This window comes from Schistocerca gregaria, chromosome 1 (assembly GCF_023897955.1).
Source record: "Schistocerca gregaria isolate iqSchGreg1 chromosome 1, iqSchGreg1.2, whole genome shotgun sequence".
Lineage (NCBI taxonomy): Eukaryota > Metazoa > Arthropoda > Insecta > Orthoptera > Acrididae > Schistocerca > Schistocerca gregaria.
In genome coordinates, this window is record NC_064920.1 from 657,118,888 (window position 1) to 657,145,898 (window position 27,011).

The following is a 27,011-nucleotide window of genomic DNA, read 5'->3' on the forward strand; positions in this document are numbered from 1 at the left end:
TCTCTACGATCGTCTCCATGGGAGAATAGCAGCCTGCATTGCTGCGAAAGGTGGATATACACTGTACTAGTGCCGACATTGTGCATGCTCTGTTGCCTGTGTCTATGTGCCTGTGGTTCTGTCAGTGTGATCATGTGATGTATCTGACCCCAGGAATGTGTCAATAAAGTTTCCCCATCCTGGGACAATGAATTCACGGTGTTCTTATTTCAATTTCCAGGAGTGTAAGAACTAATCCAAAAGGCGTTAACGATCTGGAACGATCATATTAGAAAACTGAAAGAAGACAAAAAGGAGACTTATCTAAACCTTGTAATTGCCTGGTAATACGAATTACCGAGAGAATTATAGTAGTAAAAAAGAAATACGGAAAATTAATCGTGAAAGTTGGAATCGACACGTGAATGAAATAGAACACGTATTCATGGAAGACAGTTCAAAGCATACAAATGTATGGAGCGCTCGAATAAACAAGGACGAGATACTTTACAACTAAATACAGTATCCGAAAGTGAATGGTTAAAACACTTTAAATGTTTGTGGACTGATAATAAAGAAGTACCAGAAACAAACACCAATACCAGTGACTCTATATATCTGATAGCAATGGAAAACTGCAAAATGCGATCCAAGAAACGAAAAACCAAAAGTCGCCGAGCACTAATAATATAAACATGGGTCTGATGGAAAATGCATCTGATCAACTAATGTATAGACTTTTAAATTTTAAGAAAGTTTGCTGGCTAGGTGGATATATCCCAGATGAATGGAATGAAGTTTTGGTATGGCCCGTTTTCAACAAAGGCGTTAGATCATAACGCTTAAATTATAGGAGAATAAGTCTTTTAAATTCCTGCTTCAAACTGTATGCTTAAATTGTCGGCGGTGTATTAATACCAATAGTAGGTACACGTACGTTAGAAGTACAAAATAGTTTTAGAAAAGGCAGATCGTGTTCTGATTGTCTTTTCTACTAGGCACAAGTAACTGAGAAAAGAATTTCATTAATATTACCAACTTATTACGCCTTCATCGATTATGAAAAGTCATTTCACACCCTAAAGCGGAAAATGCTATAGTTATAACTAAAGGAAATGGGAGTTCCAGGATATCTGATTACGGAAGTTATGTCATTATGTAAAAATAATGCAATAAGGACAGAATCTGCCGATATTAATCAAGGAATTAGACAAAGGCTTTCCACTGCCCTCCACCCTCTTCAATGTTTATATTAACGATATTCATAAGTGGTTGATTACACAAAACGGCACATTAAGATTTGATAATTTTAATTTCATGCAAATGCTATTTCCTGAGGAGAATCTGAAGAGAAGGTTCAAACAGCGGTACATAAGTTGAGCCAAATTGTCGGTAAATACGCCGTGAGTATATCGACAGATAGAAGATATGACATTTCCATGAATGGTACCCGTAAGAGGTAAAATGGTTATAGATGGACATATAATTGAACAAATAAGAGAGTTTAAATATTTAACGTGTAATTCTAAATTTCCGTAGTCAGAAATTGTACAGTTAAAATTAGCTAGATTCAGACATTTTTGTGAAAGCATACAACGTACATTAAAACACGAAATGCTGAAGAAAACATTAATTAAACTTTACAAAGTAAAAGCGTTTCCTTTTCTGCTACATGGTATCGAATGTTGGACTCTAACATTTACGACGAACAGAAACATCAGAGATGAAGTGTCTCCTCTTTGTAGTGTAGTATTCATTATTGCACCATAAAAGAAACACGGGTATTACACAAGAACTAGATAGTGAACTCATTACAAATATAACTGAAAAATACCGACTGAACACGGAAGACCATGTCCAGCGTTTGTCTAATCATAGGATAACTAAAACTGCAATACAGGAAAACCCAACAGCATAGAGAAACGTGGGAAGTCCGTTAAAAACTGGAAGTTTTGAATTTAGTGTGACGGCCGTCTTGTTAAAACTAGAGACGGCCTGGCGCCGCAGACAGGCAACCAACTACAACACTTTCGAGACGAGATATTCGCCCATATGAACAAATATTATTGAGCATTTAGCATCACATGGTGCCCAAAGAGCAATCCAGGGTGCCCCAGAGAGCTACAACACCAAGAAGAATCTCTTCTCGGCTTTTGCCAAGGTCAATGTGTAGTTTTCGTAATAGATTAGGATTAAGGATAAGGAAGGGAACTTTATTTAATGTATATAATAATGAGTCAGATCACCAACGAGTGCGATCTTTTTACAGTTGTCAACACTTTTCACCCACACCGAGACAGATTCAGCTTCATTTATTTTACGATGATCCTGGTCCTGAGAACCAAAGGTATAGTCGACATGTAATACGATGAACCCTTATCTCTGTTGTAAACTTCACAAATCTGAAATGTCCGATAAGCGATGACATCACGTGCGATGAAATTAAGTAGCCCTTTTACTTTATCGACTTTTGGTCCACGTACAAGAGATGGCGTGAACGGTTCTATGGCAGAACTGGCCAAAGGGCCTAATCCTTGAAGACGATTGTGATGTTGATGACGTTCTAAGTCAGTGGGCACATCGACAAGACTTGTAACTGATCGTGTTATTTTCTTTCCTCTTATCTGTGATGTCAGTGTATTAATTGCAATACCACACTAGAAAATTATTTTTCCGTTAATAACTTCATCGATGAGGACTTTTACCTAAGTGACGACTACGTAGACATGAAAGACGTGCAGCAAAGCAGCAGAAAGACGGAGTTCGGCTGCTTAACAGTTGTACGGCCTGCGCGCGACTTGCACGTGCTTGCTTACTATACAGCTGCAGTCATCACTTGTCTCTAGGGCAACTGCTCGAAGTCAGAGCAAAGTCAGTTCTCGTGACTTTTTAGGCTGGGAGACTTCGAGCGATAAGTCCAGCCGCGTCTTTCTTTCGTGAAATTTGACTTTTGTATGTACAATTGTACAGACTGAAAGAATTAAAAAAGCGAAAGTTCATAAATCCTGTTATTTGGGGATTTTAAGACAACAGATGCAGCAGGTAAATCAGCAAACATAATTGGTACAGTAAGCGCGAACGATGAGAGCTACTAATGAAGAAATAATTTTATGTAGAAAAGAAAAAGAACGATTTGTCATGAAATGCATCTGGAGAGTGTTCCTGTGTGGCTGCGGAATCAGGATACTGTAGAAGCCAGACAGACTGCACAAACAGGCAAAATGGAGAGGTCGTTTTGGAGAAAGATAATGAGGGCAGATGGATAGGATAATCAAACAAATATGTTTTGAAGGTGATCAGTGAGCAGAGAAAGGTCATAGAAACTACTCCAAAAGGTAAAAAAAAACTTTTTGGGTTTTTATTTCGACACTATAAGCCTTTAATAGACACGAAGGAAAAATTTTGTGACCAAAAACCATCTTATGCCTAAGAAAGAAAATATTCGAAAAACTACTGGCAATAACAAAGTGCCAAAATTGTCAACAATTGAAGAAGACAACACAAAGAAAGGGAGAGTGTTCTCAGGACAAGTGTTATAACATATAGAAGACGATGAATTGTTCAGTGTAGGAGAGTTGATAGCTTCTAGTGTGTAGAATAATGGTTTGGAGTTATCAAACTAAGAACTGCAAACCACTGATAATCCACGCGCTGTTCATCTTTGTGCCACTCAGGTGTGTCTAATAGGAAATCTATTAGGAAATATCTGATAATAGGTACGTGTCTGCCAGACGAATGAATGATATTTTCAGAAGATCTGAAACTATTTTCCTAAGTCCCAAAATGCACATAACGGTGTCAGGGATTGCAGGGTCCGCAGTTTATCACTAATGTGAAGCCGAACGTCGTGACCCAGTTTCGTGGCTGTCCGTCGCACATGCGGTAATACTGAGGAAAGATTAAATTAGATTAAACTGGATTCAGTTTTCGTTCCATAGACCCAGAAAATGAGATGATTCTCGTGGATGTGGAACATGACATAAAGCACATAGAACATTATAATATACCTATTACCCTGATCATTTGTCAGGAGACTGTCAAAATATGTGAATTCAATACACTGTACTAGAACAGCTAATATTTACAGAGTTAGTACGCTGTCAGAAAGAAACATTGTTATGCACTGTTAATAAATTTATCATACACAAAATACCTAAACTTGACTGTTGTGACCAATTGCTGTCAAAACTCAAATCTAACAGACATATTGACTTAAGCTGGCCTAACAGTCTCTGTTAAGATATTTGTCTATAGCGTAGAAGGAGTTGCCTATCAAAAAGTCTTTCAAACTCTGTTTAAACCGTGCTTTATCTGATACCAAATTTTTAATGATTGCTGGCTATTTATTGAAAATGTGTCTTCCTATATATTGGCCCCCTTTTTGGACCAAGGTAGTGATATTAGGTTTTTACGTAGATTGTTCTTATTCCTAGTACTGATACTATGTTTTGAGCTATTCGTTGAAAGTAGAGACAAATTATTTGCAACAAATTTCATTAATGAATAAATATACTGAGAAGCAATGGTTAGTGTACAAAGTTTCTCGAATAGGTTGCAACATCATGTTCTTGAATTTACACCACAGATGATTCTTATCACACTTTTCTGCACGCTAAAACCTTTTGCTCGGTTTGATTAGGTACCCCAGAATATGAATAAAACATAATACAATGAAAGTAAACAAAGTATGCAAGTTTTTTTTATATTTATGTCTCCTACATCTGACAGCATTCTTATTGCAAATACAGACTTGCTTAGGAGTTTAAGCAATTCTGTGGTATGTCCTTCTCAACTGAAGTTGTTATCAAGTTGTAATCCCAGAAATTTAGCACTGTCAAGCTCTTTGATCTGCATGTCTTCATATGTTATACTCATGCTGGAAGGAAATCGCTTGCAAGTTCTGAACTGCATATAGTGGGTCCATTCTAAGTTAAATGACAATGAGTTACGTTTAAACTATTTATTAATGTCAGAGAAATTTGATTTCTAAATATGAACTTGACTTGCTACTTATTGCAATGTTTGTATCATCTGAAAACAAAAAAAAAACTTATCATCTGGCAATGTAACAGAGGAGACGTCATTAATGCACACAAGAAAAGGCAACAGACCCAAGATGAGGAACACCACATGTAATTAATTCCCAAGCAGATGAAGACTGACTGCTTACTGCTCAGGTATTTAGCATTTTGCAATGGCACCCTTTTTTCCTGTTAAATAGATAACTCAAACCATGTCGTATCACTGCCGATGACACGATAATATTCTAATTTATTTAAGAGAATGGTGTGGTTCACACGATCAAAGACTTTTGACAGGTCACAGAAATACCAGTAGCCTCTAATTTATTGACTAATGAATTAAGTACTTTCTCACTGTTAAGTATAAATAGCTTTCTCTATATCAGAACCACTAAGAAACCCAAACTGTGACTTGGACTATATGTTATTTGCAGTGAGATGCTTAAGGAGGCACTTGAACACAAACTTTTCAAATATTTTTGAGAAATCAAGCAAAAGCGAAATTGGTCGATAGTTTGATGGTATCTCTTTATCCCCCTTCTCGTAAAGAGGCTTAACGTCAATATATTTTAGCCGGTATGGAAATGTTCCACTGATACAAGGAAATGAATAACTTCAGATAGAAATCAGCTCGCATGAGCACTCTTTGATTAACTTCGTTGGTATGTTATCAGACCCACTAGAATACTTAGATTTTATGATGGATGCTACTTCTTTGGCATATGTGAGTGTCATTTCCATTTTACGGAAGTTATTTTTAAAGTCTGGTCTCAGATACTCCATTGCACTGTTCACTGAACCTGACAACCCCAAGCTGTCAGTAACAGAAATGTAGAATTTGTTTAAGAGGTTTCCAACGCTTTGTGCATTTGTTACCAAAGTCTCATTTATTTTTAGAGCTAAAGTTGCTTCGATTTATGGATTACTTGCTTCAACATTTTGCATTATAATGCTAACATCAGATCTGTTCCTACATTGTAGATAGAGTGTCATTTTTGTCCCATTTGTATCCTAATTCCTTGTGTAGTCCATGGTTTTTATTTACTTCTATGTGATTTGAGTTACCTTTAGGCGAAAACACATTTCTAAAGTGGAGGTAACTTTATTAATGAATGCTTTGTATTTTCCGTCTATCCAGTTCATGTTTTTGAGCAATTTCCTGAATTTTTCCATTTTTGACTTATTTATTACTCTCCTGTACTCAGATTAATAGATTTTTTTTATCCTGACAAGTTTCAACATTGAACACAAGACGCTGCATATCGTGATCAGATAGCCTTTGCAATTGGTTTACTTTTTTCCCTAGATTTGTTTACAAACATATAATCAATAGCAGTCTCAGAGCATTTACATATCCTGGTTGCAAAGTTCACAGTAGGAACTGAATTGAATGATAGTGTTACTGACTGCAATAATTGTTCACTGACAGAGCTTTCTAATAAATTCACATTGAAATCACCAGCAACCACTAATTAAAGGGTCTCCCTCTTGTTTCCTCGGCGTGGTATTTGACTTGTTTGTGCTGTCTGTCAGTCTATGATGAGTGCTTACCTAGTGCAGTGTCTTCTTTTGTTATGGATGACAACTGTAAAACTGAGGAACAGAACAAGTACCGACGCAAAGCGTATTACTCACAATTAACACTACAAAACCTATGTTGCAGATTGATAATCAACAGTGTCTCATGCTTTCGCTGCTGGAGATCCTGTAAAGAAGTTTAAATTAACTCACTTGTGTTGGAAGGTTATGAACTGTCGTTCTTAATCTTTTGCTCCTGCCAATCCTGTTCTGGTGAACATCTTTAGAGCCCAGGTTCGAACTCCGTCGGAGTTGGGTGCGACATTCACAGAGGCTCCGAAGGGAGTGCTGGAGGTCTGTTAGTGAATGTAGGGCATTCTCATGAACAACACTGTTGCTTCGTAGGTTGACATCCAAACTGAGACCTTGCTGCATTGTGAAGCAAACATTAACGAGAAAAATTCAAAGTGCATACCGGTAGGCATTTTCCCTTCTCCTAGGGCATGAATAACTGGTGGTTTTCCCAGAAAACCTAAGACGTAGTTTTCTTAGATACTGTTAGCTTCCAGATTAACTTTCGTCCAACATGCCTACTACGTACTTCTCTTTTGCCTTAGTTAGCCAACAGTATAGGTAATAGATATTTTTTAAAGAACATTATGGTCCCCATTGATTATAAAATTATTTAATCATAAAATTACTGTAATTTCGGTCATGTGGCTATTATCAAGCAGAGTACTGTGAAACTGCGAACTCGCGATATACATGCGGAACTGCGCATAGACAATGCCATATGTATGACAGTAACAATGCAAAATTATACATTACTCACATTGTGCTTCAGAACATGCCACAACTTCAGGAAATTCATGACACATATGCAAGTACCCTCAGGATTCTCGAAATGAGTGGTAGGAAACGGCTATGTGTGTTGCATCGGTAAAAATAATTTAAATGACATTATTTCCGGTAATTTACTAAAATGCATTATTTATATTTGACAGAGAAGCATTGTGAATATAAAACGCACATTCGCGTGCTCGTGAGATTCCTTAGTTGTCACGTAGAAGATGGGAATAATAAAACATAATGATCACGGCCTAACCACAAAATTGGAATACACCTGTTTCAGTATCCACAGTTACATTTCAGGACTGGTGGGATTCCTAAGTTAATTAAGAAATCTGTTCACTATAGCTGACTTACTGTTACAGTACATGGTACCACGCTTTGTATGTGTTTTCATAAATAAAAGCTGTATCAACACTGTACAATATGCAACATATTTTGGTCGTTTGCATAAATACCTTTGTGGAGAAGTACATGCAACATCATTCTTGATGCAATATAAATCTGTATAAAACTGACTGTTTACATATGTTCATATTTCTACTCTATTAATAAAAAAAAATTTCCAGGCTACTAAGTTTAATGAGCACCGGCTGTTTCGTTTTGCGCCGTGGAATAATGTTCGGAATCACATAATTAACAGCAGCATCAGTGCACTGAGAGAGAGACCTAATATAAAGGCTGATATGCTAATGGGTTAGAGGGAGCGGGAGGGTTAACTTGAGGCTAACGTCTCGTCTGTTAGCTTTTATTATTAGCAACAATAGAGAATGTTAACTTATTTCTCAAGTCTACATGTTCGTTTATAAGCCATCCGGATGATTTTTAAGGTGTTTGTGGGTTTCCGATTATCCAGTAAATACATAGCTATAATGTAAGGTAGTTTATGAAGGATTCTTAAGGGTGAAGTTGTTTTGTTGATTTCAAGTTCGTTATGATTTAAATTTTTACTTTCGTGGAGGTACTACTCTCTGTCTCCCTGAGGTTGTCTGTCACAGGGTACCTGCCAAATTAGCTCAGTATTACACTTACTTCACGTGCCGCATTAAATTTTGTAAACCCCGAATCCTTTACACAGGTTAGCCTGCACCTAAGTAAAGGGAAGAGCGGTGTATTGAATTTATTATTCACTTTATATCCTCTATTTCTAACTGAGTTTCATCTGTGAGAACATCACTCCTTGTTTTTAGTTCCTTCCCAAATAGTTGCTTAATCATTTCCCTGTCCATGTGTGCCACGCGAGCAACTGTTGGGAGAGGTGTTCAGTACCGTGGCCAACACTTTTTCCCGACCTCGCATCTATCAGTTTCTTTTTGTGAGGGGATGAGGCGTTTGATGTACGAGACACAAACAGATGCTCCAGAAGAGATGGTTTCCCGTTAGGCTGGAGCTGCAGCCATTATTCTTCTATAACTTGGTTGTTCGGAGTACGTTAGACAGTCTTTAGCTCACAGGTGCTAGTTGTGCATTAATGTAAACAGACAACATTTTCATCAACAGCAGGCCGGTGTGACTGAGCGGTTCTAGGCGCTTCAGTCTGGCAACGCGCGACCGCTGTTGTCGCAGGTTCGAGTCTTGTCTCGGTCGTGGATGTGTGTGATGTCCTTGGGTTAGCTAGGTTTAAGTAATTCTAAGTTCTAGGGGACTGGTGGCACAGATGTTAAGTGTCATAGTACTCAGAGCCATTTGAACAATTTTTCATCAACATCTCTAAAACAATTTCATCATGGGGTAATTTGAACTCCGTTTTTGAACATTACTAGCTTCAGAACTTTCATTGACCCCTAGTGGGTGAACAGTGGACCTGTGATATTTCTGTCATATAAAAGTGTTTTTTATCGCTCTAAAATTGTGTGTACGAAGGTTTCATACTCCCTTTACAAGTGTTTCAGGAGAACTATCCCTCCTCTGCAAGATGCAAGAGCTTCTCTTCCTACATTATTCAGTAGGTATTTCATCTAACACTTGAAAATATTTATCTGTCTTTACGCAGAGCGTTATCATCTGTCTATGTACACTTTTGTACCTCGTTTGTCGTTGTGAATTACTGAATTCATCCTGAATTTGCTCTTGTTATTAATCACAAATACCGGCATGGGATATATTTGTTGGACCCTGTAAAGGATTCTGTAAGATTTTTGGTTATCATCTTTACACAATTTTCTTATCCTACTCTTCTGTATAATAAATACATTTTTCACTTTAACTAAGATCCTTCAGGAGATTATGCAATGGGGCAGAAATGAGTGAAAGTATGCAACGTATGGCAGCAATCTTTTCTGCGGGTTAACACAGCATGAGAGATTCCCGAGTCGGAGGCAGGCGGAACTGAGCATTTTGGTTAACTTGAAACATGCAGGTGCCAACTCAGTTCATACCCATGTGGATACCCATTAACTTAGCACAAGGAGCCTCATCCACTGCACACCCTTTGGCCTAGAACGTGAAAAATGAGCTTCATTTCTTTGGAGCTACATAACATGAGTTTTTGTGAGATCAAGTTTGAGCTTTTGTCTGTGACCCAGACGCACGCGTATTCCATTAATCTCCTGGCTGTGTCTGTATGGATGTGTTTGGACTTCTTAACAACAGACTGCATCATCAGCGGAAATCGTAATTTTGAAGAGCTTTCCAATATCCCCGGTAAATCATTTGTATACACCAACAACAGGAGCGGAACAAGCACCGAACGCAGCGTCAAACTATATTTAATGTAACCCCCCCCGCCCCCCTCCACCTTAATTTAATCTTATTCTTTTCGCATTATTTGCCAGTGTGACTCACAGTTTTCTTTTCTACTCATCTAAGGGGTAGGCATTAAGTGCCATACCATTTCGTTTCCCTAGCAAAATTGTATATCCATACAATCTAAAGGTCTTGGCATGATCACAGAATATACCAACAGTGTGATTTTTATTGTTCAATTCCACTAGAACTGTGTTCGTGAGATCATACTCTGTCTCCTCATAAGAAAAGCCTTTCGGAACTCCAACTAAGCTGATATTAAGAGCCTTTCTCAGAAATTTAGTTCACTATTTTGTTGTAAGCTACTTTTACAAAAAAGTTGAAAACACTGGAAGCACGTAGATTGGCCTACCGCTAGAGGCCATCTGCCTGTCTCCCTTTCTGTATGTCGTTATTTCTGCGGCCTACTTCAGTTTTTCATGTGACACTAACAACACAAAACAAGATTTTAGTACTCTGGATGAGATACCACAATAGCCAGAGGAGTTTCAGTGACCTAGTGATTTTTGTGATCTCTCTAACAGATGAATTGGCACAACTGATGTCTGATAATGGTGATGATGTATTTATCGCCTACAGACTGTTAGGAAGAATTAGTTGAATTAGTCTGCAGTGATTTGAGTTTCATACCATCTGCCTCACTGATATCATCTGAGAATTGAGGATCGTTTACCTTGCTGAGTTCATTCGTTCCAAACCTAATAACGCTCTAAATAATCTTTGCCTTGATCTTTGATTTTTTGTTTGTACATAGTACGTGGAAGCTGCCTTTTTGGTGACATAAAGAAGAATTGTGAAATAGTGCTTGTACTCCATTTTTAATTCTTGATTTGAGCCAGTTCTTTGTATTAAATGAAACACTCTGTTCGTAGTAGACACATTGATCTCAGATGTTAGCCACCCTTTTCTAGAATTCCACTGTAAATGTCCCTGACCTATTGTAAAGAACATCTGTATTCAAAATGCTATAACAATATCTTTAGGAAAGAAAGAAATTTCTCCTTTAGTGTGTGTCCTTCGTAAACATCTTTGCATCCTTTTTCTGTTAATTCCCTCTGAGTTGTGTAACTGAGCCAACATTCACAATTATATGAAATTTGACTTTTTCTTTCATACTTAAACCTGATTGCTGAGGATATTTTATTGCTCCATTTTACAATCGTGAGCAGATGAACCATTTATTATAGGACTCACATCTATTTAATTAAAGACAGTTGGATTTAAAAATAAATGATCCATCGCTGTCCCATTATATCCTTCTATTCTTACTGGAAATATTACTGTAGAGGTCGTTTCGACTAGACATCAACTCTAGGTGCCCTCGGTCAGAACAATCCGAGATGATATCCATTTTGAAATCTCACCATACGATCACTTCCCAGTCATTTCTAGTAAGTCTTAGTTGTACCCTCCACTTGATTAGTGAAGTTTGAAGCCCTTCATGTCTGGGGCCAATAGAGCGACAGAACTGCAAGTGTGTGTGCTTCCAGGTCTGCTATTGGAGTACAGCACTCAAATAGTTGTTCAACGCAGTATTTACTAATGTGTATGGCCTGAGACTTCATTCCATTTTTTATGTGTATCGTTATTCCCTCTTTCCTAAAAATAGTTCAAATGGCTCTAAGCACTATGGTACTTAAAATCTGAGATCATCAGTCCCCTAGAACTTAGAACTATTAAACCTAGCTAACCTAGGGACATCAAACACATCCATGCCCGAGGCAGGAGTCGAACCTGCGACCGTAGCAGGCGCATGATAATGGGATACTAACTTGTATCGATCAAGGTGTACTCGTTTAATTTCTGTGACTTCAGATGTTCCGTTCGCAGAGCACAGCTTAAGATTATTCAATTTCCTGTATTGATGTGAAAAGCTAATTTTTCTTGTTTTCGTGGTAGGGTGTATTTACCAGCCTTAATTCATGGAACCCTGATTTTCGGACGATTTGGTTATGCGGGAGATAAAAAACTGTCATTTTTCTAGAGTACTAGAGCTTTGAAGATATGGTATTTCTGTACGCATTTACACTGTACTTTATATTGTTTCATATCGAGACAGAGGGTAACTCACCAGAGTTTTTGATGTTGATGGAGTGTCACATACAGCGGAACGATCGTTATATGCCGTCTCTCAGGTTTTCACTGGTTGTTTTACATCTCACCAGTGAGATTTTAAAATTTTCTACTCGCGTTTTCTGTTAGATTTCTGCCGGTGTAAAGTGAAGATAAATAGTATTTAGTTCTGTCAAATCTTGTTGTGTATGGCTGTTTAAGGTGGTCGTGAAACACATACTACATACTAAACACTACGAGAGCTCTTGATTGGGTGTTGTGTGATGTCCTTAGGTTAGTTAGGTTTAAGTAGTTCTACGTTCTAGGGGACTGACGACCATAGATGTTAAGTGCTCAGAGCCATTTGAACCATTTTAGCCATAGCTCTTGATTACAGAAACTTTCGATAAAGTGTCTTACTCCTTGCTGTGGCGTGTACAATAGCACAGTAGACGATTGAAGACTACATTTGCGGGTTTTCTGCAACTTGATGCTTGGTGAGCAAAATCCTTTATAGAACGACCATTATTTTCATGTATATTGTACGTACACATTCACATTCAGCCCATAGAATTTATCCCTCTAAAAAACGTGTCATTTGCAGTTGACTGTGCTTTTAATAGCGTACAATTCTTGATTGTACCTAGGCAACTAAAGTAAGTACTTGCTAAAAATCTATTACGGGCTGAAGCACTCTGTAATTTCTAGACAAATGTCAAATCAGAATAGTGGATATTAGCACAGTACGGACCAGTTAAATATTTCAAGTAGATCGCGGCGTTGCTTGACTGATACTTGAAATTGACGCTTTACTTTACTCAACTTCCCGTCCGGAAAGCGAGCTTAATCTCGTTCTTCTGTAAAGCAATGGTTTCAAAGTACCCTATAATCTATGAAGGTCTAGTCACGCTTGTATACTTCTGTCCTTCAAATGAAATGTATGTCTTCGTTGTTTTCCGCAGTGAGGGGATATTTATTTGTTCGCCAAGACTTGTACTGTTCCCTTTGTATATATCACTTAATTCGTCCTGCGTAATCATCACGACCATTTCATCTGTTTCTGGTCCTCTGAACACTGACAACCACACTCATTTCCGTTTCTTCTAAGCAACGAGTGGAAGCGTCTACCTAACTCTGTGTCTTACATGATGTATTAAAGTAAAACTGGCTATAATCCGCAGGTTGGTTTGAACACAATAGATTTTCGTTAGACATGGTCCTCCTGGAAATGATATGCTACTGCCTTTCTCCGAATTTCGAACTGATCTTACGTTTTTCTACATTAAGAAATCATTGACAGACTTGGAAGGAGCTTTAACTGACGGTCATCACTGTGTGTCGTTGCTGTCGAACCCCAGGCTTTGTCAGATAACCACTAGGCTATGGAATCACACCCTACTTGCTACGATGCACCTTAATGATTATTTCACGTTCACTAACATTTATCGAATATGCGCTTTTTAATTATTATCTTTATCGAATAACATAAGCAATAGTGCTCGCATTACGTCTCATCACTCGCAGAAGAGAAAAGGAAGACATTTTGCGTTAACAGAAAAACTCAGTCAGACGATATTAACAAAAATTAAATTGACTGAGACTTTCACTTTACTACAGAAGAGTAGAGGGATACGGGAAAACAAGAAGCTTAGTCTCAGTATAAAGGAGACTAAAGAGAGAGTAAACGAATTTTTAGTTTGTTTGGAAGATGTGCGAAGGGAAGTGCAGCGCTTTGTCTGTCTGGGCATCATATAACCACAGGCTAGAAAACTGGGAAGTAAGTGGTTGTAAATTAGCTGTACACTAATATAAAATGAGGTGACAAAAGTCATGGGATAGCGATTTGTCTATATAAAGATGGCGGTAGCATCGCGTACACAAGGTATAAAAGGGATTTTTCAGAGCCCATTTAACTTTAGGACTTTGTATGTCGCAATGAACAAAAATGGGCTTGTACCACTATTGAAATAAGCCCTTCAGTTGTACTCAAGAAATTTATGTGTAAGCTTTTCAGACGTGGTTGTGGCCGCACGACAGCAATTAAAAGACTTTGAATGCGGAATGGTTGTTGGAGCTAAACGCTTGGGACATTCCATTTCCAAAATCATTAGGGAATTCAGTATTTAGCGATCCACAGAGTCAAGAGTGTGCCGAGAATACCAGATTTCTGGGCTTACCTCTCACCACGGACGACGCAGCAGCCGACGGTCTTCACTTAACGCCCTAGACCAGCGGCGTTTGTGTAGAGTTGTCAGTGCTAACAGGCAAGCAACATTGCGTGAAATAACCGCATAACCGCAGAAATCAATGTGGGACGTACCAATAACGTATCTGTTAGGATATTGTGGCGAAAATTGGCTTTAATGGGCTGTGGCATGAGACAAACCACTCGAGGGCTTCTGTTGCGAGAACGACATCGCCTGCAGTGCCTCTCTTAGGCTCGTGACCATATCGGTTGCACGCTAGACGACAGGAAAACATGGGGAGCTCCGATTTCAGTTGGTAAGAACTGCTGGTAGGATTCGAGTATAGCGCAGACCCCACGAAGCCATGAACCCAAGTTGTCAACAAAGCACTGTGAAAGGTGGTAGTGACTCCATAATGGTGAGAGCTGTGTTTGCATGGAATGGACTTGGTCCTCTTGTCCAGCTGAACCGATAATTTGTTGGAGACGATTGTTTTCGGCTACCCATAGACCATTTGCAGCCTTTTACGGACTTCATGTTCAAAAACAACAATGGAATTTTTGTGGATGACAATGCACCATGTCATGGGGCCACAGATGTTCGCGATTTGCTTGAACAATGTTCTGGAAAGTTCTAGTGAATAATTAGGTGACCCAGATGGCCCGACACTAATCCCACAGAATATTTACGGGACATAATCGAGAGATCAGTTCATGCACAAAATCTTGCACCGGCAACACTTTTGCAATTATTGACGGTATAGGGGCGGCACGGCTCAGTATTTATGCAGGGGACTTCCAACGCTTGTTGAATCCATGGCACGTCCAACTGCTGCACCGCACCGGGCTAAAGGAGGTCCGATACGATGTTAGGAGGCACCCCGTGACTTGTCGCCTCAGTGTAGATCTATAATGGGCAATGTAAGAGTTGTCACTTTCCTAAAGAAAGTGACTGTAAACTGAAGAGAACATAAAAACAATTAATTTTTATGTAGAAGACGATATAGAAGCATCTGCTTGTGAATTAATGTAATACTCGACAAAGTTATTTCTATTGTTACCGGTCACCACTGGGTAACTGGGAAATTTCCACGAAAATGTTGATGCCTTACTGTGCTATCTCCCAGACATAAAGAAGGGATTGTCAATTTTCAGTGACTTCAATGAAAAGTTTTTAAAAGAATCTGACAGGAAACGTTATCTAAATATTGATTGGCGACTCCATAGAGTGCTGTGCGCACAACGGCCATATATGTGAAATTAGAAAGAAGATCAGCGTTGGTCGTAATATTGATGGTTTATTGACAGCAAAATCGATTTTCAGTCACATAGTCATCATCTTCAGTGCTATGGTGTACAAATTAAACTCATAGGCACTGGTGTCGAGTTATTATCAGTAACCAAAGCTATGAAGCGATCACAGCACTGGAGATGATAACTATGTGAATGAAAATCGATTTTGCTGTCAATAAACGATGAATATTACGACCAACGCTGACCTTCTTTCTAATTATGTATATTTGCTATTAGCCACTTACAATTTATTTTCAACGAAAAATTTCCTCACAGGAATAGCTCAAGAAAGTTATACACTTTGGGGTAATGTATTCATGCACCATACAGAACTTAGCTCCATGTTCAGGCCAGAAAAAGAAAGAAGACAATGACTATGAGTAATAGAAAAGTAATGAGGGTATCAAGGAAAGGTTAAAAAAATATTGGCTGAAGTTAAGTTTACAATGAGCCTATTGCCAACTATAAATTCAACTTATTTCTTAACAAGGATTTTCATCTACCTTTACGTACATCTAAATCTACATATATTCTCTACAAAGGACTGCAACGTGCTTGGAAGACGGGGCATTCCACTTTACAGCTTATTACGGTTTATTCCCACTCGTGGAAAGTTCGAAGAGTGATTGCTTGTACACCTGTATGCGAGCTGCAATTTGGATGAATTTGTCCAGACACTGATATTTAATGGGCTGAAGAATGTTCTAGATTCCTCACTTAAACTTGTTTTTTTTACACACTGTAAGTAGATTTCGCGGCATATTTGGGGTATTTTCCAAGTATCCTACCAATCACCGAAGTCCATATCCTAGTTCACTTACAACTGATCACTCCATTTAATATTGCCGCAAAGTGTTACATTCAAGTATTTGTATTAGTTGAATGTGTGCAACTGTCCCTCTTTTATATTATAGTTTTGGTATTGCTTAGTACCCAATTCTACATTCCTGAACATTTAAAGCCAGATGCACAAAATTTGCGATACTTTGAAATATTATCAAAATCTGATTATTTGTACAGTTTCTTTCGGATTGCAAATCATTGTCGATAACAGAATCATCTGCGAAAAGTTTTAGGTTACTATTACTATTGTATATCAGGTAACTAGCGTACAACATGAGAAGAAAAGGTCGCATCTCCCTTCCCTGGGGCACAAGTGACGTTAATTTTACATCCACTGATGACTCTCCATTCAAGAAAACATGCTGCGTCCTACCTTCTACGACGTCCTCGCTTTAATCTTTTGATGCCCGATGTGGTACATACTTTCGTTAGTAAGGACTGAACTGTCAAATACTTTTCGGAAGAGAAGAAATGTGCATCCACGCGATTAGCTTGACCCACAGTTTCCAGATTTTAGTGTTAAAAAAGCGCGAGTTTTGTTTCGAACTGCGGATGTTTTGGGAACCCATGTTGAATGGGGTGGGTGTTGTCGTTCTGCCCGAGATATTATTTTGTAAGATTCTACGACACATGGAGGTCAAAGAAGTGACCAGGAGTTTTGTGATCTCTTCTGCTATTCTTATTGTAGACATTTTAACTCTTGTATACGCCTAATTCTTCGTATAATTTTTCTTTTGAGGGTTATCGTGAAAATAGAAGATATCTCAACCACAAATTCTGTATAGGAGACAGTATCTGGTAGACAGTCTATTGGGCTCTGGGGTTTTGTTCAGTTCTAGCTATCTGCCAATGCCACTGACACTCGTATGCATATCATTCATTTGAGCAGTGAAACGATGCTTATACAAGGGCAGTACTCCTGGATATTCCTTTGAAAAGGAAGTTTGAAAACAGAGTTCATCACTTCCACTTTTGTCTGATATTCTTCATCTGAGTCTCTGTGTCATATCGCAGTGGCTGGCCATTAACTATGGTGTCTCTGGCAGCCTTTGCACATGACCAGAATTTCTTTGCATTCTTGAGAAGTCTTTGGATAAGAGTCTGGTAAGGTAGTCGCTGAAGGCTTCAAGTATTGTCCTTTTAGCAGCCAAACGTGTTTCGCTGAGCATTTCTCTACATAAAGTTTTCCAACTATCGCACAGTACTCTCTGTTTCTTTAGAAATTAATACAGATAATATAATAAAATGAAATCAATACGGAATATTGTTAAAAGATAGACATCGAAAGAAACGGCACTGCTTATATTACAGTTAATGGGAGCATGATAAAATGCATTTCATGTGGGCATATATTCTTAATAATTAGGTTCTGCGGGAAAATGAGGAGGAAGCTGAGAGAAAAAGAAGAAGCAATGCAGGGAAAATATAGTCTAATGAAAGTTTCTCACCCATCTCATTCCGAAACACGGACTATCATAATGGCCCTCAAATTTTAAAGTTTAAATGGCGTTGATGACAACTGCAGTGAGATACAACAAGTTTGCGACTCAGTCGCGTATGTAGCACATAACTGATTCAGAGTATTACCCAGACAGATTAAAACGTGCCACTATTATCCCTCTTTATAGGAAAAGTGGCTCCACAGAGATCAATATCTACCGGACTGTCTCACTGCTCACATCCTTTTTCGAAACCTTTCGTGAAGGTAACGTGTTGCAGGGTTGTAACCTACTTGTATGCTAACGGAACACATAGCAAATCACAGTTTCGATTTCATGAGAACTTGTGTATGGAGTCAACTATTTGTTCACTCAGAATTTTCATATGATAAAATAGCACCAGTTGGGGTTTCCTGCCACTTCTCGAAGCGATTTGATTGCGTCAGTCACAACATTCCATTGCGAATGTGCCTCATTTACTCCCTGTTTTATGAAAGAGGATGCAGAAACATGATGTTCGAATAGCACAAACGCGGACACCACATCATCCCAGGGTTATTTCATGGGACTGCTACTGTTCCTATCGTTTTTATTTTACCCAGGAGACAGAATTAGTCGATTTCGTAGTCATACAAGTGCTATTTGTTTTTTGTTATGTTTGTAATTTTTAGATATATGTGACGATGCTTTGTTGATTATATTTATATATTTTGACGATGCCATTATGGCCTTATCACTTTAGGACATGGTGTAAAAAAGATCTGAGGGTGGTCATTACGGACTGAAACCGGTCATCGTCTAAAGAATTGATATTGTGATCAAATCAAAAAAAACATTTGACAGTATTGGATCACTGTTTGTATCGAGTAAAGAAATATTCATACGAAAAACAAATAAATGATGTTTTTGTTACAGCTATGAACTATTTTTGCACAAATGTGCTATTTAAAAGTTTGTTCTGTGCTATCAAAAGTACCGCTCCTCCTGTTAATCTAATGTACCAGCCAGTTCTTGGGTATGCATATTGATGAAAACATAAAGGGGAGAAACCATATAGGTGATCGGCAAATACTTTTAGCTTCAGCTGCTTCTGCCATAAGAATAATTACGAACTTTGGGGACATTGAAATTGGAAAGGTAAAATATTTAGCCTATTTGACTGACGTCCTGTGGCATAAGTTTCTGAGGAACTACACACATAGGCAAAATATGTTCATAGCATAAAAGAAATGATTTAGTATTATTTTTGAGCGTCACACTCGTACATCTTAGAGACATGTGTTTAGGAAATAGGAAACATTAGACACAGTTTCGCAGTAGATTTATTCAGAAACGACATTTATTATCATCAATATATTGCTATCTCATATTGATGCAAATATTCATAAATATTATGCTAGAGGGAAAAATGACCTCTCCTTCCATCTAAATCTGATTTTGATACAGGAAAGAGTGAAATATTTAGTTATAAGACTCGTTGATAATCTTCCAATAGGAGTGGTCATTGTGCATATGATCTACGGAACTTGCAACTAATCAACTAGCTGAATCAGGTGTTAAAGACCCGACTGTGACAAGGAACAGTTCGAATTTGAAAATTCGAAGTACCCATCCCAGCATTGATAGATTTTGGGAAATCATGCAAAAACTAATTCTGAGTGACCGGATGGCGATTAGAAGCAACATCCTCCCACATATGAATACAGAGTGTTACCTCATATACATATACATCTACATGGATACGCTGCAAATTACATTTAAGTTCCTGGCAGAGGGTTTATTGAACTATCTTCACAATTCTATATTGTTCCAATCTCGTACAACGTCCGGATAGAAATCGTGGATCCTGATTCATATATTTCTATCTGATATTGACACAAATATTCATAAATATTATGCTAGAGGGAAAAATGGTCTTCCCTTCCAACTAAAACTGATTTTGATACAGCAAAGAGTGAAATATATAGTTATAAGACTCGCTGATAATATTCCAATACAAGTGGTCATTGTGCATATGATCTATGGAACTTGGAACTAATCACCTAGCTGAACCAGGGGTTAACGACCCGTCTGTGACAAGGAATAGTTCGAATTTGAATAGTTGGGAAGGAAATCGGCAGTAGCCTTTCAAAGGACCCATCCCAGCATTTATAGATTTTGCGAAATCATGCAATATGAAATATGCAATATGAAATACGAAGAACGCTCGCACATCTTTGGATTTGTTGTCTGACATTAAACTAAGTCAGCCTACAAATCTAAAGATATTTTCACTATTTTTAGCTTTATTCTCCTATTTTTCCATTTTGGACTTCGTGCGTCGTATCAGTCGTACTCAATATTGAAGACAAGGCACCAACAAACCTGCTTGTGATGGGTTAACAAGTCGCCTTAAATGTGATAAAAAGAGAGAGAATTTCAAGCAGACCCGGCAGAACTTTATGCACTTGCACTACACCAATGTGAGGATTCATGTCCCGTCCTGTAATGGTCATTGCGATGATGGTTATGACATTAGCACCACCCAGAACTGTGTACAGAACTGAATCCTAGGTCAGGATAATGAATCCAAAATTAAAACTGTAAAAGCAAATTTTTAGGACTCAAAAATACTTTGGGTATGGTCATACCTAGTGTTCAGCGTCGAGCTAGTTTACAAAACTTTTAATCTCCTGATGTGACTTCACATGTATGTGACTGTATAGCTTCAAGAACGTTCCTTAAAACCGATTTGTTGTTGAGTACTTTAAAGTTCTCATACTCTTCGTCCCCTACAGACGAAAACAATGAAAAGTATGATGTTTCCAAGAATCCACAGAATCTACATCCAAAATTATTTCAGTGTGGCCCATAGTTCAATGTCAGACAACAAATGTGAGCGATCTTCATATGAAATAAAATATGAAGACCGCTCCCACATCTTTGGATTTGTTGTCTGACATTAAACTATGGGCCCCACTGGAATAATTTTGGGCGCTTATTTTACGTGAATAGTTCTGTTACTATCGAGTACTGGCAAATAAACTGAATTTGCTCCAGTTTATGGCAGTTCATTTTGTGTGTTTTGTTTATAATTTCCAATTTTTCTAGGACATTAATTATGCTTATCGTGTGAGTAAGAAAAATCGCGTCTTTTACAACGTTAAAATCACAAAATCCAACAACAACACAGCATCAGTATTTTCAGAATAGAAATAGCTACAGGCATGATAACACACAAGACCAGTGACATATTTACAATTTTGCTTCGGTGGGGCGGTATACCTTTATTTTACAACAGCTGAAACAGAAAATTCATTTTATTGATCCATACTAATTTAATGTGCAAAATTATAATAAAAGGTGTGTCATTTCTTTACATTTGTTTAGTTGAAACAATAATAAAATTACGAAAACGATTTATTGAAGTCAGGAATTACATCATGAGATCAATTTTGTAAGGTTTCGAGGTTTGAACAATGTTAGTAAAACATGATCCAGTTGCTAAGATAATTTTCTGCACCAATTCTATTTCCCAACATTATCGTATCGACAACTTAACAACTGGTAACGCAGAGAATCATGTATGAAACAAACTGCATTTCTTGGTCAGCGCATGGTCCGACAGTGTGTTCACCATTTCTATAACGCACACTATTTTTTGTAATCATTAACGTTCATTGACGGGTACTCTACTGTGCTGAGGCTGAGCTCGTAAACTTTGTATGTAACTTACCATTGATGTTAAACTTATATGTGTTACTAAAAGAAAACTGAAAACATTTAATGTCACCATACACTGGAAAACGTTGTTCAGATAAATAAGCTTTAATGCCTGAAAAATTACGTACAATCACACAAGTTGTCGGCAGTTCTATTTTGTACGGAGATTCTTTCGCTAACAGTCTGTCGTTGACATATTGTAGCAACGTACAACCTGTTTCATTACATACTGAAGACGAGGTGTTGTAATCCTTGTTTTCTATCCATAGTATTACGATAATGTGTGCCGGTATGTAAGAAAAACATATCTACAGTTCCACATTATGCGGTTGGGGTGGGGAATTACTTAAATACGACACTGTACAGACATAAATCCACTAACAATCTAAAAAAATGGAGCACATACAAAATTTGTAACATCGTCAAAAACGCGAAACAAACGTATCCTTCAGGACAAATAGCACAATACAAAAGAAATTAACAAATTTGATAGAATAGAAAGAAAAATAGAGTAGTTTGTGAGTATATGAATTAAAATGTAGTAGCAGCAATTCAAATTTATTGAGCTGACGGCAAGCAATTTTAATGTCAGGTGCTAAGAACGTATAAGGGCGCTGAAGAGTGAAGTACCCACTCCATTTAAGCAGAACATCTGATAAAAGAAAATGATTACCACAATGTGATGAAATTAGACATGACGATCTTATACCACAACTACAATAGAAAGGGAATAGCTACACTCCGGGATGAAATGGTTCCGATAACCAACGCCGAAAAAAATTCAGTGACTCACAGTTAAGCTGCAACACGTCAGTGCAGTCCATACTAAATTATGACGGAAATGCTTAACAGACGTAAATGGGAATTGTTGGTAGAAAGGAGACGTTAAGAAATTTTGGTAATATATTGAAACTTAATCTGATTTTGATTTGGTGAGTGGTTTTGATTATCATAAACATCAACTGCAATTAGTGACAGCTATCTTTTGGTAACATGCCGCGGCTCCGATCACCGGTTCCTCGTGTGGTGAATTAACTGTGGTCAGATGATGGTTATGATAACAGAGACCGATCACAATCAATAGGAATATAAGAAATTTGGCATTTAGTTAGTTACTTGTTCTTGTATGTAGGAGACGCCGTTATCAAGAAACCATTTGCTCTGCCTCCTTCGCGTACATATCTCGCTTAGGGATAGCTGAGAATAATGCACGACAAGCTATGGTGTGTACGTGGGCAGACAGTTCTCTCCCAATCTGTCCGCTGGCAGTGTGACATACGGTGTGTGTTACGTATACAGGTGGTTTTGCCACAAAATGCGGCCAAAATTTACCGCAGGTTGGGATGATAACTGAACATGACAAGAATTGTTAAGAGAGTAATAAAAACATGAAGAAATACGGTGTATGCAAGACGAAAGCGGGCCCACTCCGCAAGCAAGTTGCGATTTCCCACTCGCTTCGATACGTGATGGGCTTGGTTAATTTTAACAGTTTCAGTTGTTGCTTTGAAAATGATATTAATGTATTTTCGTCCTCTGAGTTGTTCGAGTAAATTACTTTGTATTCCGTGAATGAAGGGGTGCGTATAGTTGACGATTAAACTAAGACTGGTTCATTTAAGATGACTCTCGAAATGACTCCGCTACAGCGGACAGGCGAAGTACTTACATCCTGTCATTCTGTACTTAAGTCCTTAAACCTGAGGCCGTAGTGTATTTCATCTTTTGAAGCATTGCTTCCAGAGGTAGGAGAAAACGGTTTCAATACTGCAAATGGTTGCTTACAAAGATTGTGGAAAGCGAAATTGTCTCGATGCCATATTTTACGAGTGCTGAAGCTTGGCTTCTCACCTCCGTGGCCATGTGAATAGGCAGACTAACTGCTACTGGTCCACCGAAAATCTTCAGATTATGCAAAGAATTCCTCTTCGACACACACACACACACACACACACACACACACACACACACAAACACACACACACACACACAAAGGAACTGGGTGCGCGGTTTGTGGAAGGAGATTATAGCACCCGATGGTCTTTGATTTCATAGTCGATGCAGACTGTTACCTCCCAATTTTCTAGAACTACTGCCCTCTGTAAAGGAACCGTAAAGCCATTACTGTTTTTGCCTCGCTGTCCAGTATTTATGAAACCCTTCACGGAAAAACTGACAGTAAGCAAAGATTTGTGGCCGCCCCATTTACCAGAACTGTCTTCTTGTATTTTTTAACCATGCAGGTATTTAAAAGGAAATGTGAACCAAAAGAACCCCAAAGCGGTAAACCAACGGAAGGAAAACAGAAGTTGGAGTGTTGAGACAATCAATTTAACAGTTCCGCGTAATTTTACTACACAAACCGGCATAAATTGTGCACGTTGACTATTTTTCACGTAAATTTTAAAATCGTTTTCTGGTTTTAAACAAAGTGATGTTTTTATACGACCTTACTGACATGGAGACACATTTCTCTTGGATTTATTGCATTAGTGGAAGCAATAGCATTTACATCTCATACGTTATTTGTTGAAAAAATTGAAACTACCCGATAATAATATACAGCACATATACTCCCAAGTACATTATAGTGGTTTGGGAATATTTTCCGTATATTAGTTACTTAAGGAAATTTCACAAATCAGCCAATAACATGAACAAATATAGCTTAAAATCTATTATTTGCAACGAGAATAGTAATTGGTGTCAAACGTAAACCAACAAAAGCAAAACATATGCGGAGTATATGTGATAGAAATTTCAACTGAAGAGAAGAAACGTGCGGAAACGTTTTCCGGCTTTCAGTTTTCTAGTTTTATTTTATGGCCGTTTTCGCATGTACCGTTAAACTGGTGGGGGAGAGAAGTGATACATTTGGACGGAAGCGAGTCATCCAAATATGTAATAACCAATGCAAGATTTAACCACAGCAACTGCATCTGTTGGATCCGACGCCACATCAGGGTTCAAATGGCCCTGAGCACTATGGGACTTAATATCTGAGGTCATCAGTCTCCTAGAACTTAGAACTACTTAAACCTAACTAACCTAAGGAGATCACACACATCCACGCCCGAGGTAGGATTCGAACCTACGACCGAAGCGGTCGCGCGGTTCCAGACGGAAGCGCCTAGAACCGCACGGCCGTATCAGGCCGGCCCACCATCTTCAATGTTTATATTAACGATGTTCATAACTGGTTGATTACACTAAACGGCACATTAAGATTTGATAATTTTAACTTCATGCAATTGCTGTTTACTGACGATTATCTGATAATAGAGTGGCGAATATAGTTCAAATGGGTCTGAGCACTATGGGACTTAACATCTGAGGTCATCAGTCACTTAGAACAACTTAAACCTAACTAACCTAAGGACATCACACACATCCACGCCCGAGGCAGGATTCGAACCTGCGACCGTAGCGGTCGCGCGGTTCCAGACTGGAGCGCCTAGAGCCTCTCGGCCACAACGGCCGGCCCACATCAAAGAGTCGTCACAATTTACAATGGCTATTTTCTGCCACACCTAACGCTCTTAAATCTGCAGTTTAAAAGCGCAACAGAAATCATTGCTGCAAATTCGTAAGAATTCTGGAACGTAGGAAAGCACGTACCTAGATGCTTGGGAGGGAGGAGTGCCTCCGATTGTTCTCTCTTGCGGACACCTATGTCAGGTGATCTTCAGAACATGCACACAAAACTAAAAAAGAAAAATTACAGAAATGTTAGGACGCTATTCAGAAAACTGGACCACATGATAGGAGGAGGAGGAGACTAGTGTTTAACGTCCCGTCGACAACGAGGTCATCAGAGACGGAGAACAAGCTCGAGTGAGGTACGGATGGGGAAGGAAATCGGCCGTGCCCTTTCAAAGGAACCATCCCGGCATTTGCCTGAAGCGATTTAGGGAAATCACTGGAAACCTAAATAAGGATGGCCGGAGACGGGATCGAACCGTCGTCCTACCGAATGCGAGTCGAGTGTGCTAACCACTGCGCACCTCGCTCGCTCACGTGACTGGAGTTGTTTTGAAGATAATGCGACGGCCGGAGTGGCCGAGCGGTTCTATGCACTACAGTCTAGAACCGCGCGACCGCTACGGTCGTAGGTTCGAATCCTGCCTCGGGCGCGGATGTGTGTGATGTCCTTAGGTTAGTTAGGTTTAAGTTTTTCTAAGTTGTAGGGGACTGAAGACCTCAGAAGTTAAGTCGCATAGAGCTCAGAGCCATTTTGAAGATAATGTATTCGTGACTCATTATTGCACAGTTTTTCCTCTTGTAAAGATAGTTATTTAACCGAATAGTTATTTAACCGAAACGGTTTATTTGTACAGCTGCTGGCTCGGAGTTGCATTTCTTCAAATATTTGACACCAGTAAACTGCCATCTTATATATATATATATATATATATATATATATATATATATATATATATATATATATATTGTTGTCTTCAGTTCTGAGACTGGTTTGATGCAGCTCTCCATGCTACTCTATCCTGTGCAAGCTGCTTCATCTCCCAGTACCTACTGCAACCTACATCCTTCTGAATCTGCTATATATATATATATATATATATATATATATATATATATATATGAAATTGCGGTCATTATAGAATTTGCACTTATAGATACTTATCCTCCTATATTCTCCTTTGTACCCTCCCGTGAACACGCTCATTTACGGATACAAGCGAATGATAAGCAACCCTTGCGAAATCTTCGGTGAATGTTGGTTCGTCTGCGTTCGCTTCCATTTGCTCAGGTTAAGACGCTGGACGGTCTCTATAATGGTGTCCCACAGATGAAAAGAGTTGGCGATTACCTCGAACGTGCGGTGGCGGGCAGCCAGGCAGCGGCAGGTGGGGTGTGGCAGCAGGTAGCAGCGCCGCCGCCCTCAGGTGCGTGTCGTGTGGCCGGGGCGTCGCACCTCGTGGCTGCTGCGTGCCGCGTCGTGTGCCGTGTGTCGTCTGCTCGGCTCAGCTGCCACGCAGGAAGCCGGCGCGGCGCCTCACCTGCCGCGGCCCGCGCGCCTCCACTGCCGTCACTCAGCCAATCGCCTCCCACGCAAATAAGCCGCATACGCCACGCTTGCCCCGTCTGTTGACACCACGGTCCAATAACGCTGTCGCCGGTAGAAACAAAAATGTGGACAATTCGGTTCTGAATACTTGCGCACGCTACCAATCACATTCAAATGCTAACTGCAATACGATTATACATCTACATCTACATCTACATTTATACTCCGCAAGCCACCCAACGGCGTGTGCTGGAGGGCACTTTACGTGCCATTGTCATTACCTCACATTCCTGTTCCAGTCGCGTATGGTTCGCGGGAAGAACGACTGCCGGAATGTCTCCGTGCGCGAATCTCTC

At 39.0% G+C, this 27,011-nt stretch overlaps 1 protein-coding gene across 1 annotated transcript in view; it reads right to left on the reverse strand.

Moving 5' to 3' along the window:
• The window catches only part of LOC126361620 (helix-loop-helix protein 3), a 75,725-nt gene extending 49,079 nt beyond the window's left edge, over positions 1-26,646 (reverse strand). Inside the window, exon 1 of the mRNA XM_050007804.1 lies at positions 26,458-26,646. The gene's annotated coding sequence lies outside the window, so the exon portion shown is untranslated. The remainder of the gene's footprint in view (positions 1-26,457) is intronic.
• Between the last annotated feature and the right edge of the window lie 365 nt (positions 26,647-27,011).